The 23202-nt window shown below is 49.8% G+C and overlaps 1 protein-coding gene across 4 annotated transcripts in view; it reads left to right on the top strand.

Moving 5' to 3' along the window:
- Positions 1-6132: 6132 nt before the first annotated feature.
- adgrb2 (adhesion G protein-coupled receptor B2) overlaps positions 6133-23202 on the top strand; it is an 898475-nt gene continuing 881405 nt past the window's right edge. For all 4 annotated transcript variants that reach the window (XM_052036166.1, XM_052036168.1, XM_052036167.1 and 1 more), the window contains exon 1: positions 6133-6595. The gene's annotated coding sequence lies outside the window, so the exon portion shown is untranslated. The remainder of the gene's footprint in view (positions 6596-23202) is intronic.

The following is a 23202-nucleotide window of genomic DNA, read 5'->3' as shown; positions in this document are numbered from 1 at the left end:
GCGGCCTGCTGTTCAGGCCCCCACGAGAAAGTGGCTTTCTTGTGGGAGATCTTTTCAAGTAGCCTCAGTAGTATTGTCAGGTGAGGGATGTGTTGCTGCCAGTAGCCAAGGAGGGCCACGAAACTCGGTGTCCGTGTTGTTGGTGGAGACAGCAAAATTTAAAATTTTGTTCTTCGCAGTGTCAGGAATTTCTCTTCTCCCTGTGTGCCACTGTATGCCCGGGAACAATACATTCTGGGCTGGACCTTGTACCTTTTCCATTTTAATGGCCCAGCCCTGTTCTCTGAGGGAGCATATTAACATATCAAGAGCCTCTGAGACAATAGCCTGCGAGGGCCCCTGTAACAATACGTCATCTATGTAATGAGTGACTGACACCCCTGGAGAAAAGTGAATGGCTTGCAGATCTCGGGCTATTAAGCCATGACAGATTGTTGGGCTATGGATGTACCCTTGTGGCAGACGTTTGAATGTATATTGTCTCCCGTCCAGGTGAATGCAGATTGGTCCTGGGAGGTGTCGTGGAGGGGGATGGAGAAGAATGCATTGGCCAAATCCACAATGGCGTACCAGGGTTTGTCTGGGCGCCCTGCAATATCTTCCACTAAAGTGACAATGTTGGGCACCGCGGACGCAAGGTGGGGGGCAGCCTTGTTTAAGTGTCGGTAGTCTACTGTCATGTGCCACGTCCCGTTCTTTTTGCGGATGGGCCAGACGGGGCTATTAAAAGGGGATGCTGTGGGTCTAATGACTCCCTCCCGCAGCAGGGCTTGGACGGCCTCTGTGATGTCTCTGTGTCCCCCCGGCACCCTATATTGTCTACTGCAAATGACCTTAGAGGGAGGGGGAACAACAACCAGCTCCCACTTGGCCGCCCCGACTACCATTGTAGCACAGGCGATTCCAAAAGTGAACTTGCCCCGGCTGGTGTGCAGGGACTGTCCCTTTAAGACGTTGATCCCCAGTATACATTCCGTGGAGTCTGCGATTAAAACAGTCACAGGTCGGGGACACTGCTTCCTGATGGTCATACAGACCCTGACTTCCTTTGCGGGCACAAGGGAACACCCCCCAACCCCTCTATCTGCATTTGGGCCCCCTTCCACGCAGCGGGGTTCCCCGGGACGATAGTGTGCTGGGCACCCATGTCGACCAGTGCCATCCACCTCTGCACATTCCCCTTTCCCCAGTGTACCACTAGGGGTATGTGTGGCCTCAGGTCCCCTGGGCGTGGAAGGGTGCGCTGGGGACCCTGGCCTTCATCCTATGGGAGCGGGGTAGGGGGCTGCCACCCTGTGGGTGAGGATTCCTGCTGGCGGAAGTGGGACATTTCCTGTCGCAGCAGGTCTCGGAGCTGAGCCCGGAGGGCAGGGAAAGCTGCTTCAGGTGGGGGAGGTGCGGAGGCAGTATCGGTGTCTGCGGCGGCAGCCCACGTGGTCTGGCGGTTGGAGGCACCCCCTGTGTCGGCTTGGCCCTGGGGTGGTCACGGGGCATCCCCTGGCCAGGCTTTCCCCCACAGAGCTCTTTCCATCGCGCATGGAGAGCGGCGGTCAGGATCCCATCTATGGTAGCGCGGTCCACCCCTACACGCAACAGGTCCAGGTACAGCTGCTTGTGTGACAGGCAAGGGGTGGTGTCCCCAGCCTTCGTCTCCGCCCTGCGGACCTGTGTGGCCACCCCCCGCTGCATGTATTCTAACCCCTCCAGGAGGGTAATGGCTTCCTGTACTGTCCTCCCCCTGTCCCATGAGGGGCAGGACCACTGGCCTCAGGTCAGGGTGTGCGGTGGCGACCAGGTACCCTGCTAGTGCACTGGTTGCGATGGTATTTTCTAACAGCCCAAGGTCACCCGTCCCTGCGTATATGCCGGTCACTAGTACCCACTCCTGGATGACCCTTGTGCCCTCACTGACCATGCCCCACCATGGTCACGCGTATAAATCCCACTCGAGGAGGGTAGGGTATTGGATTCTCACAGCGGCCACTACCCGATCCCACAGGGTAACGGCGTCCCCAATCCCTCCCGGTGGTGCCCACAGACCATTATTAATGCTCTGTTGGTCCGACAAGCTCCCCAGGGCACTCGCCTCCTGGTGAGAAAAGTTCATGTTGGGGGCTCCCTCGTCCCACAAGTGGAGCAGCCACATAGCCAGCGGTTCGCCCGACCGCTGGCGGTACCAATCTGCCAGCTGGGTGAGCTCCTTAACGGAGAAGTCCCGGGTCTCCATGGTCTTGGAGGGGCCGCGGGCACCTTTCCCTGTGGGTGTCCCATCCTGACTCCCTTCCCTTCTATGGTGGACCTAGGACTGCGTGGTGACGAGTCGAGCCTGCAGGGGCTCGGGCACATAGGGCGGGGGGCAGCTATAATGGGGCTCGGGCTCTCGGGTACCCCCTCCTCATCCTTATCCATCCAAATGTCCCCATCCCCCAGGCATGCGTCTAGCTTGTTGCCCCTCTGGACCAAGGCACAGATTTTAAATGGGTCCAGTTGCCAGCCAGACCTGCAGGCAGCTTGTGCCTTCTGTACTTGAATCAGCCGGCAGGCAACCTTCGTACCTCTGGCCTCGAGGTTGTTGGCCTGAGTCTGGGCAGTCTGAACAGCCTCCTGCAGCGTGCAACATCGCTGCCGAAGTGCCTCTATCTCCTGTTCCCTCTGTAAACAGGTATCCCGTAACTGGTCAGTAATCTCAACCTGGCGCCTCAAGAGGGATGCCAGGAGCCAGAAGGCACCCCTTTGACTCCCTTTGGCTCTGGGGAACCCCGACTTCTGGAGGAGGGCCACCACATGGTGCCCCAGTTTCTTACCACGTGGATCTAACTGTTCAGCCCAGTCCACTGGCTTCCCGTGGTCTGCCAGCAGACTGGCCAAGCTCCCAAATCCCTCTCTCTCATTGGTCCATCCTGGGATCCTCTCCTCAGTGCCTACACTTTCTTTCTTCCCCTTGTTCCAGAACATCCTACCCAGCCAATACCCTCAAAACCCTGCTCACAGTGCCACTTGTTATGAGAAAGGTTCTTTTGGTATCTTAAAGATAAACGTATTTGGATACACAGTCTTTGTACTTTACAAGGAGGATTTTATTCACAAAGACCGATGCGGGAACAGAATGTAAAGAAACAAATGCACCCGCACACACTCGCACTAGGGTGATCGCGAAACATGGGGGGAGCCACAACAGGGGTGAAGTGCACACATGCTCACACACACAAAATGAACTAGTACAAATGATCAGGGAACGAACAAATATGTTGTCTGGACCCCCTGAATCGGGACAAACAACGGCTCTACGCTACTGGGAATCTACTCCTAGACCCCTGTGGAAGTGCACCCTCTCACCTGTGGTCTCCACCCCAGCAGCAATCGGAAAAGAGGAAGAGAGCCCACGTGTACCATCTTTTATAGGGCTGTAGCGGGGTGGAGCCCCCTCAGGTGAAACAAGCCGATGATTCAGGATCAAGAACAAAGGTGGGTAATGAGCCAATCCTCCATACCCTTGGTTGACAGTGGTGCAGCTTCCGACCTGATAGGCAATGCTATCATCCGACCATGGGGGTCAGTAGGGTGGTCACTGTCATCTGACCCCTGGCCTTTCATACTACATTAAGATTTTAGAGTCCATTATTAAGGATGAAATTTAGGAGTACTTGGAAGTATGTGATAAAATAGGGCAAAGTCAGCCCGCTTTCCTTCAGGGAGATCATGCCTCACAAATCTGGTAGAATTCTTTGATGAGGTAACAAGCAGGTTAGACAAAGGAGAGTCAATGGCTGTTATTTACTTGGATTTTCAGAAGGCCTTTGACAAGGTGCTGCATGCAAGGCTGCTAAACAAGAGCCCTAGTGTTAGAGGCAAGGTACGGATAGGAGATTGGCTGACTGGCAGAAGGCAGAGAGTAGGGATGAAGGGGTGCTTTTAGGATGGCTGCCGGTCACTAGTGGAGTTCCTGAGGGGTCAATGTTGGGACCAGAACTTTTCACTTTATATGTTAATGATCTGGATGAAGGAATTGATGGCATTGTGGCCAAGTTTGTGGATGATACAAACATAGGTGGAGGGGCAGGTAGTGTCACAGAGGCAGAGAGTCTGCAGAAGGACTTGGACAGGTTGGGAGAGTGGGCAAAGAAGTGGCAGATGGAATACAGTGTTTCAAAGTATAAGGTTATGCACTTTGGGAGGAAGAATAAAGTTGTAGATTATTTTCTAAATGGAGAGAGAATTTAGAAATCAGAAGTGCAAAGGGACTTGGAAGTCCTAGTTCAAGATTCCCTCAAGGTTAACTTGAGGATTGAGTTGCTAGTAAGGAAGGCAAATGCAATGATACCATTCATTTTGAGAGGACTCTCAAAAACAAGGAGGTACTGCTGATGCTTTATAAGCCATTGGTCAGACCACATTTGGAATATTGTGAGCAATTTTGGGCCCTGCATCTAGAGAAAGATATGCTGGCCCTGGAGAGGGTCCTATGGAGGTTCACAAGAATGATCCTGGGAACAAAAGGCTTAATGTAGAGTGGAAGTGGAGAGGATGTTTCCATCAGTAGGACAGTCTAGAATCCGAGGGCACAGCCTCAGAATAAAGAGACTTCCCTTTAGAACTGAGATGTGGAGGAATTTCTTCAGCCAGTAGGTGGTGAATCTGTGGAATTTGTTGCTGTGGAGGCCAAGTCATTGGGTGTATTTAAGGCAGAGATTGATAGGTTCTTGATCGGTAAAGGATTATGGGAAGATGGCGGGAGAATGGCATTGAGTGGCGCTAACTCAATGGGCAGAATGGCCAAAGCCTGCTCCTATATATTATGGTCTATATGTTACTGATTCCAGTGGACAATGTTCAGTTTCACCAAAACCCATTCAAATGTCCAATAAGATCTCATAACATCTACAGTGACTTATAATAATATCAGGGACACCCTTGTGGGTGGAGGTGTTCTGCAAAGTGGTTCCAAAAACTGCTTTGTAAGACATTTCCATTTGCTACACAAGAATGGTCCTGAACTTCCAGTTTAATTCTCCATCCCACTTCTACTCCAGTCTCTCTGTCTTCGGCCATTTGCATGGTTCTCGTGCAACTTGAGCAAGAGCACTTTTATCTTTCCTCTCTGCAAGTTAGAGTCTTTGGGATGTAATACTGAATTCAACAACTACAGAAAACCAGCCTTCCCACTCTGTGTCAGAATTGTACACGGTTCATCCACCTGAAATGCTAACCCAGTTTCTCTCTCCACAGGTGCTGCCATGCCTGTTGAGTATTTTCTATTTTTATTTCCGATTTCCAGCAACAGCAGTTTTTTTGTCGGGGGGAGGGTGGTTTCAATTATGGTTCAGCCTTTGGTGCCCAGGTCTCTGGGTTGGGTCTGCAAATTCCTGATTCAAAGGTGAGTTGTTAACCATTGACCAGCTGTTGAAATATCCGCCAAAAGATACCGTCAACAACTCTCCCCAATCAGCTGTGTGCTGCACACAGTGACTGGTCCTGACACACGGGTCCTGACACACGGGCCCTGACACACGGGCCCACACAACTGAACGTCGGACGTGACGGCGCTCGAAGGATGCCGCCCGGCCACATGTCTGACCTGGACCACAGTGCAGGATGACTGGAAGTTCACGTCCTGGTGAAGGTTATTACATCTGGAACTGCCGAGGAGAACGCCCGCCGCTCGCAGCAAACCCCGACCGGTAACGACGGCTGAAAGGGCGCCGGGTCGGCCGGCGATCAGCGGCGGCGCGCAGGCTGCAGCGATTGGTGGAGACGCGGCACGTGGGCTGCCTGAGGCTGCGGCAGGCGGGATGCTGATAGGTGGTGGTGGCGGCGGTAAGCGCGGGGCCGCCGCTGATTGGCGGTGACGGTGGCACGTGGGCTGCAGGCGGCGGTAAGCGCGGGACCGCCGCTGATTGGCGGTGACGGTGGCACGTGGGCCGCTGCCGGCTGGCGGCGGTAAGCGCGGGGCCGCCGCTGATTGGCGGTGACGGTGGCACGTGGGCCGCTGCCGGCTGGCGGCGGTAAGCGCGGGGCCGCCGCTGATTGGCGGTGACGGTGGCACGTGGGCCGCTGCCGGCTGGCGGCGGTAAGCGCGGGGCTGCCGCTGATTGGCGGTGACGGCGGCACGCGGGCTGCTGTCAGGTGGCGGCGGCGAATGCGCGCGGGCTGCCGGCGGTTGGCGGTTGTGAGGAGCCGCTGCGGGCGGCCGGCGGTGAGGGGAGTTTGCTGAGTTTGTGCGGATCTGTGGCGGGGCGGCGGCGGCAGCAGCAGCAGCATGTGCAGGCTCTGTGCCCGAGAAAGAGGGAGAGAGACGGGAGGAAGACACAGCGACGCACCCCTCGCCACCGTTGACCTCGGCGGTGTCGGCAGCCTGTGCCAGAGCAGCGGGACTCCGCCACGCACTGTCCGGGCAGCGACCGACCGGCACTGCCGCTTCTGCCGTGCACTGTAGTCACCAAGTCTGTGGTGTGCGGGAGGAGGGGGTGTTTGGAAGGAGTGGTAGCGGCATCCCGGTGCGGGGAGAACGCGAGGAGAGCTCCGGACCCGGGGATGGGAAACTTCACCCGGATAAAGTCAGCGGCAAAGGCACCAAACTCTTGTTAGGGTCGCAAAGGTAGGCGGACCGAGCGCTGGCCGCTCCGGCTGCACCGTGGGTCGGGCGCGGGGAGCAGTCTCACCGGACGGGTGTGTGGTTGCGGGGAACGGGGCCGCTGCGGCGCTCGGTCGGGCTGCAGCGCCGACTGCGGTGGGCGGCTGAGAGTGGCGGCCGCTCGGTGCCCGCCGACTCCTTGCGATGTGTTCACCAGACAGCCTGGGTGAAGGTGTTGCGGGGGACGGTGTCACCCTGACCGCCGGCAGCCCCTCCGTGCCGATGTAATCCGCCCCCCGTTTCCGATTTATAACTGCAACGTTCAAAGTTTTTCAATTGAAACGCGTCTCTTTCCCCCCTGGTCTGTGTGTGACAGTGTTTCCGAGTGGTGCCGCTCGGCAGTGACCGCTTCAATAACACAAACAAGACGGATTAATAACTAACCGAGTTACAACTATTAAGCCGACAGGCCCGCGGTCGGTGGGGGGACGTTGTCTCCGCCGCTTTAACACTTCCTGCAGCTTGTGTGTGTTGGTGTGTAATTAAATTTAGAGACTTTGAACTAAGCACCGGTGACGTTTCTGGGTTACGGGACCCAGCTGGCAGGGTGAGTGTGGCGATAGATCCCTCACATCAGCACCAGTGGACCTCGCCTCGGTGACCGAGCGGATGACACACGTTAATTCCTGTTGGTGGACTTTGCCCAAGTGATCTCACGGACCAGCCGAAGCACCGACAGCGCTTCCCCGCGCCCGGCCTCACTTCTGCGCCGTTTCCCTCCCAGCATTTACTTACCTCCAGCCTCACTTCTTTCAGTCTCCCTTCCCTCTGCATTCCTCCAAACTGTGTGTCTGCCCCTCCCCTGCCACCTCCCCCCTTCCCCATCTGTCAGACGAGCAGCTCGGAGTAATCGGCCGAGTAGTGCCCGGCTGTCTCGGAATCTGCTCCCCGACCTTCCCCGCTCCCCCAGTGTTCCTCCACCGAATTTGTCACCTGAAGTTTATCTCTGGTGACATTTCCGCATTTCCAGTGCGAGATCCATCTCAGCCACGGATGTGGTGGGCAGCGGGCAACCGAGGTGAGTCTGAGTGGTTCTCGCCCCGATCGCGTTGGAAATGTTGGAGGCGCAGAGTTGTGTGACCGCCAGTGAACCTGCAACTTGAGTTTGCGAGAAAAAGAAATAATTTGCAGCCTCGCGAAGCCGTGGTGCTGCGGGATGTGGAGCCCTCAGCGCTCTCAGTGGTGAAGTTCCTTTTGTAATTTCGCATGGCATGAATGTATGTCCAGATGCGTAAAGAATGAATGTGTTCGGAGATGCAAATAGAATTATTTAAGGGCCGCATCTAATGTTTCTTGGCCAATATAAAGTTGGGCTTTTAATTTTAAGGGTTCTGTGGAAACGCGTAGCATTTCTGTTCAGCTCAGCAAATAATGTACATTCGATGGCCTGCAGTTGTAATAAAACAAAAGCGGAAAATGAACCACAGTTCATTCCCTCAAAATTAGTCATGATTATGTTGAACATTGAAAAGTTATGGCTGTTAATTTGAATGCAGGAATTGAACCGATACTGATCGAACTGGCAGAGCCAACCCAATCCAAGTGTGACACTCGTGCATAATAAAACTGACAGCCATCTCTGTCTCTCATAATCTCATATAATCGAATATGCAGAATCCTTCAGCCCTAGAAATTAATTGATTACTTTCAGTTCCAATGTGGTCTTTTCTGCAAAAGGCCAGTGCTCTGGTTCTCATTGAAAGCGCTGATGGGCTCACTTTTTTTCAATTGTTTTTCTTCCGATTCTCGCGCGTAAGGTTTTTTAAATTTATTCTCTTTTCCCATCTTTTTACCCACGCAGTCCATCTTTATCTCTCTCTCATTATGGTTAGCTGCCTAAAGTATTGTGTTCATTGTCATTTTTATGTTGGCTGATTGGTTGACAAATTGCTAGAGGCAAATTACTCTGCACAAACGTGCCAGGAAGATCATATAATAACAGCACTGAAGCCCACGAAAAATATTAAATAAATTTGGTGGGGGTAGCTGACAGAAAAGCTTCAATTACGTGAACTATTCCATAGTCTTAATTAAAGGCTGTAAATAATTATTCTCCAGTGCCCTTTTTAGTTATGTTTTTGAAATAAAACATGGAATGGAACAGTACAGCACAGCCCACAGCTGTGTTGTACAGCACAGGCCCTTCAGCCCACGATGTTGTGCCAAACTAATTAAACATAGTTAAATGTCAAATTAAACTAATCTCTTCATCTCAAAGGTCCATATCCCTTCATTGCCCATCCATGTGCCTATCTAAGTGCCTCTTAAACACCGCTATCGTATCTGCCTCTACCACCACCTCTGGCAGCGCATTCCAGGCACCCACTGCTCTCTGTGTAATAAAAAAAAACTTGCCCTGCACATCTCCTTTGAACTTAACCCCTCTCGCCTTAAATGTATATTCTCTAGCGTTAGATATTTCGACCCTGGGAAAAAGATAACGGCTGTCTACTCTATCTATGCCCCTCATAAATTTCTGTCAGGTCTCCCCTCAGCCTCTGCTGCTCAAGGGAGAATGACCCAAGTTTGTCCAACCTCACCTTAGCACATGCCCTCTAATTCAGGCAGCATCCTAGTAACCCTTTTTGCACCCTCTTCGTAGCCTCCACATCCTTCTTGTACTGGGGTGACCAGAATTCAATGCAATACTCCAGATGCGGCCTAATCAGAGTTTTATGAATCTGCAACATAACTTCCCGACTCTTGAAGTCAATGCTTTGACCAATAAAGACAAATGTGCTGTACGCCTTTGCTACTCTATCAACCTGTGCAACCACTTTCAGGGAGCTGTGGACTTGGACCCCAAGATCCCTCTGTACATCAACACTGTTAAGGGTCCGGCCTCTTACATTTGAAATATTTAATTGTATAATACTTTGAAAATAATGATTTTAGAATTTAAAATTATTCAATGCAGATATTTATTCCCTTGTTTTAATGCTTGTGCCTAAAGTCATCTTCTGGCCAAGGTATCTTTCGATATCTTTCATATGGCTCATTGTCATGTTTTGTCTGAGATAATGTTGTTGTGTGTCTTGGGATATTTTAATATACTAAAGGTGGTTTAAAGGTGTTGAGTTGCAACACATTAGGAATATTGAAAATAATAACTGAATTCTCTATTTTTTTGTGGGGTTTCTATTTAATTTCCTATTTTACAAAAGCACAAGCACATTTTTGCTGCTTGGTGTATTGTTATTTTTGGGGTTCTGGTGCTAGTTCACTCTGAAAACAAGGTCATTTGATATAAATTGTTTATGTCCTGTTGCTGAAGAAGTGGTGAGCAAAAGAAGGTACTAGATTATGCACTAACAGAGCTAGGTCAATCCCTGTTATTAGAAAGGATAATGTATTTTTTGAAAAAAATCTCAATATCTCAGAATTCCAGTCATTTCAAGGAAAATGCCACAGCTTGTGTCTCTTCAGGAACTGGGGTTGAAGGGGGACAGAGATTCAGAGGTTTGGGATACATTTGAAAACTGCAGGCCATTATGAAGGCATCAGGCCCAAGACTCTGTTGGAAAAGGACTAAAATCAAACAACAAAAGTTGGAAATTTCTTAACCCAATGTACATTTTTCCAGCAGTATTATGTTTAGGTTATGTGACCCTTTGCTAGAAATCCTGTGAAATATTGATGCCTTATGTAATACTCCAGTTGGTGCTACCCCAGAAGTTAAAAGGTAAAGAGTGAAATAATGTATTGAATCATGGGAGGAAGGGGTAGGTTCAGGAGGAGGAGTATCCCTGAGGAATGAGGAAAAGTAGAATAGAAACACCTACTGTGTCTGCGTTTGTTTTGTAAGGACAGCTGTGACTTATGCATTGAGGTGTTAAGTTCAATGTTCCAGTGCCAAAGATGCAGAGAAGTATAAAAATAATATGCTGGAAATACCCAGCTAGTTAAGCAGGATCTGTGGCAAGAGAACCAGCTTTGACATTCTAGATTGATGACCTTTCATTACAGAGATGGGAAGGAGTGGAGGGAATAATGTGGAAGTCTGTGATGCGATGGAGAGCAACAGATATTGAATGGTGTAAGTAGTGCTGGAGTGGCTGCAATGGATGGAGAAAAGTTGGCATCTTGATGTGTTGTGAAAATTGAAAAGAAAACAATTCCATTAATTTGGATAAGAGAAGGGTCCTCTTCATTGAATCCCAGACATTCACAGCATTGGAAAGTCCTTTGACACACTGTTTCTGTAAACTGAAAGAAAATTGAACCTAATCCAGTCTCTAGTTCAATCCATAGCCTTTTATGTTTGGAAACTTCAAGAGCATATCCATACACTTTTTAAATGTGATTTAAAATTTCTACAGCTGTCAATGAGTTCCAGTCTCAGCATCTTCTGGATGAAAGTTTTTCAGTACTTTTACCAGTTACTTAAATCTGTATAACCTTTCTGCTTAGGGAAATTGCCCTTTCCCATCTATTCTTTTCAGATTCCTCATAATATTATACACTTCATTTAAACCTCTCCTCACCCACTTTTGCTCTAAGGAAAACAATCTTAGTCCAGCCAGTAATAAAACAGAAAATGCCTTATTAACTTGATTGAGTTTTTCGAGGAGGTGACGAGGGTGATGGATGAAGGTAGAGCTGTGAATGTTGTCTATGTGGATTGTAGTAAGGCAGATCAGGCCATGTCTGTGGATATATTAAAACCGAATTACTATTATAGAAGAATACGGGTTCCATTCCTGATAACTGTTCGTAATCTGAACTGTTTATAAATTGGAAATGAGCAAAAACAGTGTGGTAGAGGATCACAGAAACAGCTCTGACTGGAGAGTAAACAGACACAGGAAAAATGGCTGTCAGCTGGTCTCATTGACTCTGAGTCTGCTCAGTGCAACCCAACCCCTGATTGTTGCAGCTTGGGGGGCATGAGGTGTGGGGAGAGAAGGCACACGGAAATGTCCTATAATCACCTGGCACAAGATGCCTGCAGTCCCTCAGCAGCCAGCAAATCCATCCCACCAGTCTCCCAAATGCTCGTCTGTATATATGGGGTGTCCATAAGTCTGATGTTCGTAACCTGGGAGGGACCTGTAACCATATGGTAGAACTGGAATTTGGTATTTCAACAAAAAATCTTTTATTTTCTCTTTTGGACCTAAAAGTTTTCAGTGATTGCAACCTTCAATAATTCTTGAATTCTAAACGTGTTCCTCTGAATCCTTCTCCCCCTTGACTTCCCTCAAACACGTCTCTTCCCTCAAACACGTCTCTTCCCTCAAACACGTCTCTTCCCTCAAACACGTCTCTTCCCTCAAACACGTCTCTTCCCTCAAACACGTCTCTTCCCTCAAACACGTCTCTTCCCTCAAACACGTCTCTTCCCTCAAACACGTCTCTTCCCTCAAACACGTCTCTTCCCTCAAACACGTCTCTTCCCTCAAACACGTCTCTTCCCTCAAACACGTCTCTTCCCTCAAACACGTCTCTTCCCTCAAACACGTCTCTTCCCTCAAACACGTCTCTTCCCTCAAACAACTCTCTTCCCTCAAACACGTCTCTTCCCTCAAACACGTCTCTTCCCTCAAACACGTCTCTTCCCTCAAACACGTCTCTTCCCTCAAACACGTCTCTTCCCTCAAACACGTCTCTTCCCTCAAACACGTCTCTTCCCTCAACACGTCTCTTCCCTCAAACACGTCTCTTCCCTCAAAACACGTCTCTTCCCTCAAAAACACGTCTCTTCCCTCAAACACGTCTCTTCCCTCAAACACGTCTCTTCCCTCAAAACACGTCTCTTCCCTCAAACAACGTCTCTTCCCTCAACACGTCTCTTCCCTCAAACACGTCTCTTCCCTCAAACACGTCTCTTCCCTCAAACACGTCTCTTCCCTCAAACACGTCTCTTCCCTCAAACACGTCTCTTCCCTCAAACACGTCTCTTCCCTCACACACGTCTCTTCCCTCAAACACGTCTCTTCCCTCAAACACGTCTCTTCCCTCAAACCCGTCTCTTCCCTCAAACACGTCTCTTCCCTCAAACACGTCTCTTCCCTCAAACCGTCTCTTACCTCAAACACGTCTCTTCCCTCAAACACGTCTCTCCCTCAAACACGTCTCTTCCCTCAAACACGTCTCTTCCCTCAAACACGTCTCTTCCCTCAAACACGTCTCTTCCTCAACACGTCTCTTCCATCAAACACGTCTCTTCCCTCAAACACGTCTCTTCCCTCAAACACGTCTCTTCCCTCAAACACGTCTTCTCTAAGTCTCTCCTCAAACACGTCTCTCCCTCAACCCACGTCTCTTCCCTCAAAACACGTCTCTTCCCTCAAACACGTCTCTTCCCTCAAACACGTCTCTTCCCTCAAACACGTCTCTTCCCTCAAACACGTCTCTTCCCTCAAACACGTCTCTTCCCTCAAAAACACGTCTCTTCCCTCAAACACGTCTCTTCCCTCAAACACGTCTCTTCCTCAAACACGTCTCTTCCCTCAACACGTCTCTTCCCTCAAACCGTCTCTTCCCTCAAACACGTCTCTTCCCTCAAACACGTCTCTTACCTCAAAACACGTCTCTTCCCTCAAACACTCTCTTCCCTCAAACCACGTCTCTTCCCTCAACAGTCTCTTCCCTCAAACACGTCTCTTCCCTCAACACGTCTCTTCCCTCAAACACGTCTCTTCCCTCAAACAAGTTCTTCCCTCAAACCACGTCTCTCTCCTCAAACAACGTCTCTCCCTCAAACACGTCTCTCCCTCAAACACGCTCTTCCCTCAAACACGTCTCTTTCCTCAAACCACGGTCTCTTCCCTCCAAACACGTCTCTTCCCTCAAAACACGGTCTCTTCCCTCAAAACACGTCTTCCCTCAACAAGTCTCTTCCCCTCAACACGTCTCTTCCTCAACACACGTCTCTTCCCTCAAACACGTCTCTTCCCTCAAACCCGTCTCTTCCCTCAAACACGTCTCTTCCCTCAAACACGTCTCTCCCTCAAACACGTCTCTTCCCTCAAACACGGTCTCTTCCCTCAAAACACGTCTCTTCCCTCAAACACGTCTCTTCCCTCAAACACGTCTCTTCCCTCAAACACGTCTCTTCCCTCAAACCAGTCTCTTCCCTCAAACACGTCTCTTCCCTCAAACACGTCTCTTCCCTCAAACACGTCTCTTCCCTCAAACACGTCTCTTCCCTCAAACACGTCTCTTCCCTCAAACACGTCTCTTCCCTCAAAAACGTCTCTTCCCTCAAACACGTCTCTTCCCTCAAACACGTCTCTTCCCTCAAACACGTCTCTTCCCTCAAACACGTCTCTTCCTCAAACACGTCTCTTCCCTCAAACACGTCTCTTCCCTCAAACACGTCTCTTCCCTCAAACACGTCTCTTCCCTCAAACACGTCTCTTCCCTCAAACACGTCTCTTCCCTCAAACACGTCTCTTCCCTCAAACACGTCTCTTCCCTCAAACACGTCTCTTCCCTCAAACACGTCACCTCAAACACGTCTCTTCCCTCAACACGTCTCTTCCTCACCACGTCTCTTCCCTCAAACACGTCTCTTCCCTCAAACACGTCTCTTCCCTCAAACACGTCTCTTCCCTCAACACGTCCTCTTCCCTCAAACACGTCTCTTCCTCAAACACGTCTCTTCCTCAAACACGTCTCTTCCCTCAAACACGTCTCTTCCCCTCAAACACGTCTCTTCCTCAAAACACGTCTTCCTACCTCGTCCCTCAAACACGTCTCTTCCCTCAAACACGTCTCTTCCCTCAAACACGTCCTCTTCCCTCAAACAACGTCTCTTCCCTCAAACACGTCTCTTCCCTCAAACACGTCTCTTCCCTCAAACACGTCTCTTCCCTCAAACACGTCTCTTCCCTCAAACACGTCTCTTCCCTCAAACACGTCTCTTCCCTCAAACACGTCTCTTCCCTCAAACACGTCTCTTCCCTCAAACACGTCTCTTCCCTCAAACACGGTCTCTTCCCTCAAACACGTTCTTCCCTCAAACACGTCTCTTCCCTCAAAACACGTCTCTTCCCTCAACACGTCTCTTCCCTCAAACACGTCTCTTCCCTCAAACAATACGTCTCTTCCCTCAAAACACGTCTCTTCCCTCAAACACGTCTCTTCCCTCAAACACGTCTCTTCCCTCAAACACGTCTCTTCCTCAAACACGTCTCTTCCCTCAAACACGTCTCTTCCCTCAAACACGTCTCTTCCCTCAAACACGTCTCTTCCCTCAAACACGTCTCTTCCCTCAAACACGTCTCTTCCCTCAAACACGTCTCTTCCCTCAAACACGTCTCTTCCCTCAAACACGTCTCTTCCTCAAACACGTCTCTTCCCTCAAACACGTCTCTTCCCTCAAACACGTCTCTTCCCTCAAACACGTTCTCTTCCTCAAACACGTCTCTTCCCTCAAACACGTCTCTTCCCTCAAACACGTCTCTTCCTCAAACACGTCTCTTCCCTCAAACACGTCTCTTCCCTCAAACACGTCTCTTCCCTCAAACACGTCTCTTCCCTCAAACACGTCTCTTCCCTCAAACACGTCTCTTCCCTCAAACACGTCTCTTCCCTCAAACACGTCTCTTCCCTCAAACACGTCTCTTCCCTCAAACACGTCTCTTCCTCAAACACGTCTCTTCCCTCAAACACGTCTCTTCCCTCAAACACGTCTCTTCCCTCAAACACGTCTCTTCCCTCAAACACGTCTCTTCCCTCAAACACGTCTCTTCCTCAAACACGTCTCTTCCCTCAAACACGTCTCTTCCCTCAAAACACGTCTCTTTCCCTCAACCTTCTCTTCCCTCAAAACACGTCTCTTCCCTCAAACACGTCTCTTCCCTCAAACACGTATCTTCCCGCTCAAACACGTCTCTTCCCTCAAAACACGTCTCTTCCCTCAAACACGTCTCTTCCCTCAAAACACGTCTCTTCCCTCAAACACGTCTCTTCCTCAAACACGTCTCTTCCCTCAAACACGTCTCTTCCCTCAAACACGTGCTCTTCCCTCAAACACGTCTCTTCCCTCAAACAGTATCTTCCCTCAAACACGTCTCTTCCCTCAAACACGTCTCTTCCCTCAAACACGTCTCTTCCCTCAAACACGTCTCTTCCCTCAAACAACGTCTCTTCCTCAAAACACGTCTCTTCCCTCAAACACGTCTCTTCCCTCAAACACGTCTCTTCCCCTCAAACACGTCTCTTCCCTCAACACGGTCTCTTCCTCAAACACGTCTCTTCCCTCAAACACGTCTCTTCCCTCAAACACGTCTCTTCCCTCAAACACGTCTCTTCCCTCAAAACACGTCTCTTCCCTCAAACACGTCTCTTCCCTCAACACGTCTCTTCCCTCAAACACGTCTCTTCCCTCAAACACAGTCTCTTCCCTCAAACACGTCTCTTCCCTCAAACACGTCTCTTCCCTCAAACACGTCTCTTCCCTCAAACACGTCTCTTCCCTCAAACACGTCTCTTCCCTCAAACACGTCTCTTCCCTCAAACACGTCTCTTCCCTCAAACACGTCCTCTTCCCTCAAACACGTCTCTTCCCTCAAACACGTCTCTTCCCTCAAACACGTCTCTTCCCTCAAACACGTCTCTTCCCTCAAACACGTCTCTTCCCTCAAACACGTCTCTTCCCTCAAACACGTCTCTTCCCTCAAACACGTCTCTTACCTCAAACACGTCTCTTCCCGCAAAACACGGTCTCTTCCCTCAAACACGTCTCTTCCCTCAAACACGTCCTCTTCCCTCAAACACGTATTCCAAGTCTCTTCCCTCAAACACGTCTCTTCCCTCAAACACGTCTCTTCCCTCCCAAACACGTCTCTTCCCTCAAACACGTCTCTTCCTCAAACACGTCTCTTCCCTCAAACACGTCTCTTCCCTCAAACACGTCTCTTCCTCAAACACGTCTCTTCCCTCAAACACGTCTCTTCCCTCAAACACGTCTCTTCCCCTCAAACACGTCTTCTTCCCTCAAACACGTCTCTTCCCTCAAACGTCTCTTCCCTCAAACACGTCTCTTCCCTCAAACACGCTCTCTTCCCTCAACACGTCTCTTCCCTCAAACACGTCTTCTTCCCTCAAACACGTCTCTTCCTCAAACACGTCTCTTCCCTCAAACACGTCTCTTCCCTCAAACACGTCTCTTCCCTCAAACACGTCTCTTCCCTCAAACACGTCTCTTCCCTCAAACACGTCTCTTCCCTCAAACACGTCTCTTCCCTCAAACACGTCTCTTCCCTCAAACACGTCTCTTCCCTCAAACACGTCTCTTCCCTCAAACACGTCTCTTCCCTCACACACGTCTCTTCCCTCAAACACGTCTCTTCCCTCCACCACGTCTCTTCCCTCAAACACGTCTCTTCCCTCAAACACGTCTCTTCCCTCAAACACGTCTCTTCCCTCAAACACGTCTCTTCCCTCAAACACGTCTCTTCCCTCAAACACGTCTCTTCCCTCAAACACGTCTCTTCCCTCAAACACGTCTCTTCCCTACAACACGTCTCTTCCTCAAACACGTCTCTTCCCTCAAACACGTCTCTTCCCTCAAACACGTCTCTTCCCTCAAACACGTCTCTTCCCTCAAACACGTCTCTTCCCTCAAACACGTCTCTTCCCTCAAACAAGTCTCTTCCCTCAAACACGTCTCTTCCCTCAAACACGTCTCTTCCCTCAAACACGTCTCTTCCTCAAACACGTCTCTTCCTCAAACACGTCTCTTCCCTCAAACACGTCTCTTCCCTCAAACACGTCTCTTCCCTCAAACACGTCTCTTCCCTCAAACACGTCTCTTCCCTCAAACACGTCTCTTCCCTCAAACACGTCTCTTCCCTCAAACACGTCTCCTTCCCTCAAACACGTCTCTTCCCTCAAACACGTCTCTTCCCTCAACACGTCTCTTCCCTCAAACACGTCTCTTCCCTCAAACACGTCTCTTCCCTCAAACACGTCTCTTCCTCAACACGTCTCTTCCTCAAACACGTCTCTTCCCTCAAACACGTCTCTTCCCTCAAACACGTCTCTTTCCCTCAACACGTCTCTTCCCTCAAACACGTCTCTTCCCTCAAAACACGTCTCTTCCCTCAAACACGTCTCTTCCCTCAAACAACGTCTCTTCCTCAACACAGTCTCTTCCCTCAAACACGTCTCTTCCCTCAACACGTCTCTTCCCTCAAACACGTCTCTTCCCTCAAACACTCTCTTCCCTCAAACACTCTCTTCCTCAAACACGTCTCTCCCTCAAACCACGTCTCTTCCCCCTCAAACACGTCTCTTCCCTCAACACGTCTCTTCCCTCAAACACGTCTCTTCCCTCAAACACGTCTCTTCCCTCAAACACGTCTCTTCCCTCAAACACGTCTCTTCCCTCAAACACGTCTCTTCCCTCAAACACGTCTCTTCCCTCAAACACGTCTCTTCCCTCAAACACGTCTCTTCCGATCTAACACGTCTCTTCCCTCAAACACGTCTCTTCCCTCAAACACGTCTCTTCCCTCAAACACGTCTCTTCCCTCAAACACGTCTCTTCCCTCAAACACGTCTCTTCCCTCAAACACGTCTCTTCCCTCAAACACGTCTCTTCCTCAAACACGTCTCTTCCCTCAAACACGTCTCTTCCCTCAAACACGTCTCTTCCTCAAACACGTCTCTTCCCTCAAACACGTCTCTTCCCTCAAACACGTCTCTTCCTCAAACCGTCTCTTCCCTCAAACACGTCTCTTCCCTCAAACACGTCTCTTCCCTCAAACACGTCTCTTCCCTCAAACACGTCTCTTCCCTCAAAAAACGTCTCTTCCCTCAAACACGTCTCTTCCCTCAAACACGTCCTCTTCCCTCAACAACGTCTCTTCCTCAAAACACGTCGCTTCCCTCAAACAACGTCTCTTCCCTCAAACACGTCTCTTCCCTCAAACACGTCTCTTCCCTCAAACGACAGTCTCCTTCCCTCAAACACGTCTCTTCCCTCAAACACGTCTCTTCCCTCAAACACGTCTCTTCCCTCAAAACACATCTCTTCCCTCAAACACGTCTCTTCCCCTCAAACACGTCTCTTCCCTCAAACACGTCTCTTCCCTCAACACGTCTCTTCCCTCAAACACGTCTCTTCCCTCAAACACGTCTCTTCCTCAACACGTCTCTTCCCTCAAACACTCTCTTCCCTCAAACACGTCTCTTCCCTCAAACACGTCTCTTCCCTCAAACACGTCTCTTCCCTCAAACACGTCTCTTCCCTCAAACACGTCTCTTCCCTCAAACACGTCTCTTCCCTCAAACACGTCTCTTCCCTCAAACACGTCTCTCCCTCAAACACGTCTCTTCCCTCAAACACGTCTCTTCCCTCAACACGTCTCTTCCCTCAAACACGTCTCTTCCCTCAAACACGTCTCTTCCCTCAAACACGTCTCTTCCCTCAAACACGTCTCTTCCCTCAAACACGTCTCTTCCCTCAAACACGTTCTTCCTCAAACACGTCTCTTCCCTCAAACACGTCTCTTCCTCAAACACGTCTCTTCCCTCAAACAGTCTCTTCCCTCAAACACGTCTCTTCCCTCAAACACGTCTCTTCCCTCAAACACGTCTCTTCCCTCAAACACGTCTCTTCCCTCAAACACGTCTCTTCCCTCAAACACGTCTCTTCCCTCAAACACGTCTCTTCCCTCAAACACGTCTCTTCCCTCAAACACGTCTCTTCCCTCAAACACGTCTTCCCTCAAACACGTCTCTTCCCTCAAACACGTCTCTTCCCTCAAACACGTCTCTTCCCTCAAACACGTCTCTCCCTCAAACACGTCTCTTCCCTCAAACACGTCTCTTCCCTCAAACACGTCTCTTCCCTCAAACACGTCTCTTCCCTCAAACACGTCTCTTCCCTCAAACACGTCTCTTCCCTCAAACACGTCTCTTCCCTCAAACACGTCTCTTCCCTCAAACACGTCTCTTCCCTCAAACACGTCTCTTCCCTCAAACACGTCTCTTCCCTCAAACACGTCTCTTCCCTCAAACACGTCTCTTCCTCAAACACGTCTCTTCCCTCAAACACGTCTCTTCCCTCAAACACGTCTCTTCCCTCAAACACGTCTCTTCCCTCAAACACGTCTCTTCCCTCAAACACGTCTCTTCCCTCAAACACGTCTCTTCCTCAAACACGTCTCTTCCCTCAAACACGTCTCTTCCCTCAAACACGTCTCTTCCCTCAAACACGTCTCTTCCCTCAAACACGTCTCTTCCCTCAAACACGTCTCTTCCCTCAAACACGTCTCTTCCCTCAAACACGTCTCTTCCCTCAAACACGTCTCTTCCCTCAAACACGTCTCTTCCCTCAAACACGTCTCTTCCCTCAAACACGTCTCTTCCCTCAAACACGTCTCTTCCCTCAAACACGTCTCTTCCCTCAAACACGTCTCTTCCCTCAAACACGTCTCTTCCCTCAAACACGTCTCTTCCCTCAAACACGTCTCTTCCCTCAAACACGTCTCTTCCCTCAAACACGTCTCTTCCCTCAAACACGTCTCTTCCCTCAAACACGTCTCTTCCCTCAAACACGTCTCTTCCCTCAAACACGTCTCTTCCCTCAAACACGTCTCTTCCCTCAAACACGTCTCTTCCCTCAAACACTTCTCTTCCCTCAAACACGTCTCTTCCCTAAAAAACACGTCTCTTCCCTCAAACACGTCTCTTCCTCAAAACACGTCTCTTCCCTCAAACACGTCTCTTCCCTCAAAACACGTCTCTTCCCTCAAACACGTCTCTTCCCTCAAACACGTCTCTTCCTCAAACACGCTCTTCCCTCAAACACGTCTCTTCCCCTCAAAACACGTCTCTTCCCTCAAACACGTCTCTTCCCTCAAAACCGTCTCTTCCCTCAAACACGTCTCTTCCCTCAACCAGTCTCTTCCCTCAAACACGTCTCTTCCTCAAACACGTCTCTTCCCCAAACCACGTCTCTTCCCTCAAACACGTCTCTTCCCTCAAACACAGTCTCTTCCCTCAAAACCAGTCTCTTCCCTCCAAACACGTCTCTTCCCTCAAACACGTCTCTTCCCTCAAACACGTCTCTTCCCTCAAACGTCTCTTCCCCCCAAACACGTCTCTTCCTCAAACACGTCTCTTCCCTCAAACACGTCTCTTCCCTCAAACACGTCTCTTCCCTCAAACACGGTCTCTTCCCTCAAACACGTCTCTTCCTCAAACACGTCTCTTCCCTCAAACACGGTCTCTTCCCTCAAACACGTCTCTTCCCTCAAACACGTCTCTTCCCTCAAACACGTCTCTTCCCTCAACACGTCTCTTCCCTCAAAACACGTCTCTTCCCTCAAAACACGTCTCTTCCCTCAAACACGTCTCTTCCTCAAACACGTCTCTTCCCTCAACCACGTCTCTTCCCTCAAACACGTCTCTTCCCTCAAACACGTCTCTTCCCTCAAACACGTCTCTTCCCTCAAACACGTCTCTTCCCTCAAACACGTCTCTTCCCTCAAACACGTCTCTTCCCTCAAACACGTCTCTTCCCTCAAACACGTCTCTTCCTCAAACACGTCTCTTCCCTCAAACACGTCTCTTCCCTCAAACACGTCTCTTCCCTCAAACACGTCTCTTCCCTCAAACACGTCTCTTCCCTCAAACACGTCTCTTCCCTCAAACACGTCTCTTCCCTCAAACACGTCTCTTCCTCAAACACGTCTCTTCCCTCAAACACGTCTCCTCCCTCAAACACGTCTCTTCCCTCAAACACGTCTCTTCCCTCAAACACGTCTCTTCCCTCAAACACGTCTCTTCCCTCAAACACGTCTCTTCCCTCAAACACGTCTCTTCCCTCAAACACGTCTCTTCCCTCAAACACGTCTCTTCCCTCAAACACGTCTCTTCCTCAAACACGTCTCTTCCCTCAAACACGTCTCTTCCTCAACACGTCTCTTCCCTCAAACACGTCTCTTCCCTCAAACACGTCTCTTCCCTCAAACACGTCTCTTCCCTCAAACACGTCTCTTCCTCAAACACGTCTCTTCCCTCAAACACGTCTCTTCCCTCAAACACGTCTCTTCCCTCAAACACGTCTCTTCCCTCAAACACGTCTCTTCCCTCAAACACGTCTCTTCCCTCAAACACGTCTCTTCCCTCATTACACGTCCTTCCCTCAACACAGTCTCTTCCCCTCAAACACGTCTCTTCCCTCAACACGTCTCTTCCCTCAACACGTCTCTTCCCTCAACACGTCTCTTCCCTCAAAACACGTCTCTTCTTCCTCAAACACGTCTCTTCCTCAACACGTCCTCTTCCCCTCAAACACGTCTCTTTCCCTCAAACACGTCTCTCCCTCAAAACACGTCTCTTCCCTCAAACACGTCTCTTCCTCAAACAAGTCCTCTTCCCTCAAACACGTCTCTTCCCTCAAACACGTCTCTTCCCTCAACACGTCTCTTCCTCAAACACGTCTCTTCCTCAAACACGTCTCTTCCCTCAAACCAGTCTCTTCCTAACACGTCCTTCCTCAAACACGTCTCTTCCTCAAACACGTTCTCTTCCCTCAATACACGTCTCTTCCCTCACACGTCTCTTCCCTCAAACACGTCTCTTCCCTCAAACACGTCTCTTCCCTCAAACACGTCTCCTTCCTCCAAACACGTCTCTTCCCTCAAACACGTCTCTTCCCTCAAACACGTCTCTTCCCTCAAACACGTCTCTTCCCCTCAACAACCAGTCCTCAGTAGTGGCCTCAGTTTCACCTTCTGCATCCCATCTTCTTAAATTCTAAGCTCAGCATTATGTTGAATTCTTGTTCCGTTGCCTTCCCTCCATGGCCATTTCTTTGGCCCGGGAATTGTCATTCAGCACTGGGTGTTTTTTTCCCATTTTCAGAATTACTGATCTAAGTAGACCAGTTCTTCTGGCCTCTTACTCCCCCTGGATGTATTCATCACTGATGATGTGACATTGACCATCTCAGATTTTCTACCCATTTTACTCACTCTTGATTTTGCATTCTCTGAACTGGCAGCGCTCTGCTCACTATGATCCAATTCAAGTCATCGTCAAATATGCTGACAAAAGTTCTGCTGTTACAATTTGGCAAATCTCAGCCTTCGAGCACCTCTTACCTTCCCTTGGCTATGAGCCTATCACTGAATGTTAGGCCATTGTCTCCCAGACAGCTACTGACTTAATTTTGTCAGGAGATATTCCATCCACACAGGTTGCTTCCACCTCCTTCAGAAGATCCACAATTAGGACTGTCCAGGTAGACCCATTTTTTCAGCTTGCTCTTGTCCCAGAGAACTTAATTTTCCCTTCTTTGACTCGCTCTGCTGTTTCTTCACTTGCCCAGTCCTTCCCATTTATACTCGTGATACCTTTGATGCCCTTTGCCACTTCGAACATTTCCAGTTTCAGGGCCTAATTGCCTCTATACATCCATCCCATACCAGGATGATCTGAGAACCATTCTTCCTTGAACAGACAGCCAACCAGACCCCTTATATCACAATTGTTCTTTGGTGGAATTTAATCTTACATTGAACAATTACCCCCATCAATGCATTTCACTACAGGCACTTGACAAGGTCTTGCGTGGTAGGCTGCTCCACATGTGATCAAAGGTGAGC

The sequence above is a fragment of the Pristis pectinata genome, chromosome 22 (genome assembly GCF_009764475.1).
Source record: "Pristis pectinata isolate sPriPec2 chromosome 22, sPriPec2.1.pri, whole genome shotgun sequence".
Lineage (NCBI taxonomy): Eukaryota > Metazoa > Chordata > Chondrichthyes > Rhinopristiformes > Pristidae > Pristis > Pristis pectinata.
The sequence above is the reverse complement of the archived record's forward strand: the minus strand, read 5'-3'. Positions and strand labels throughout refer to the sequence as shown.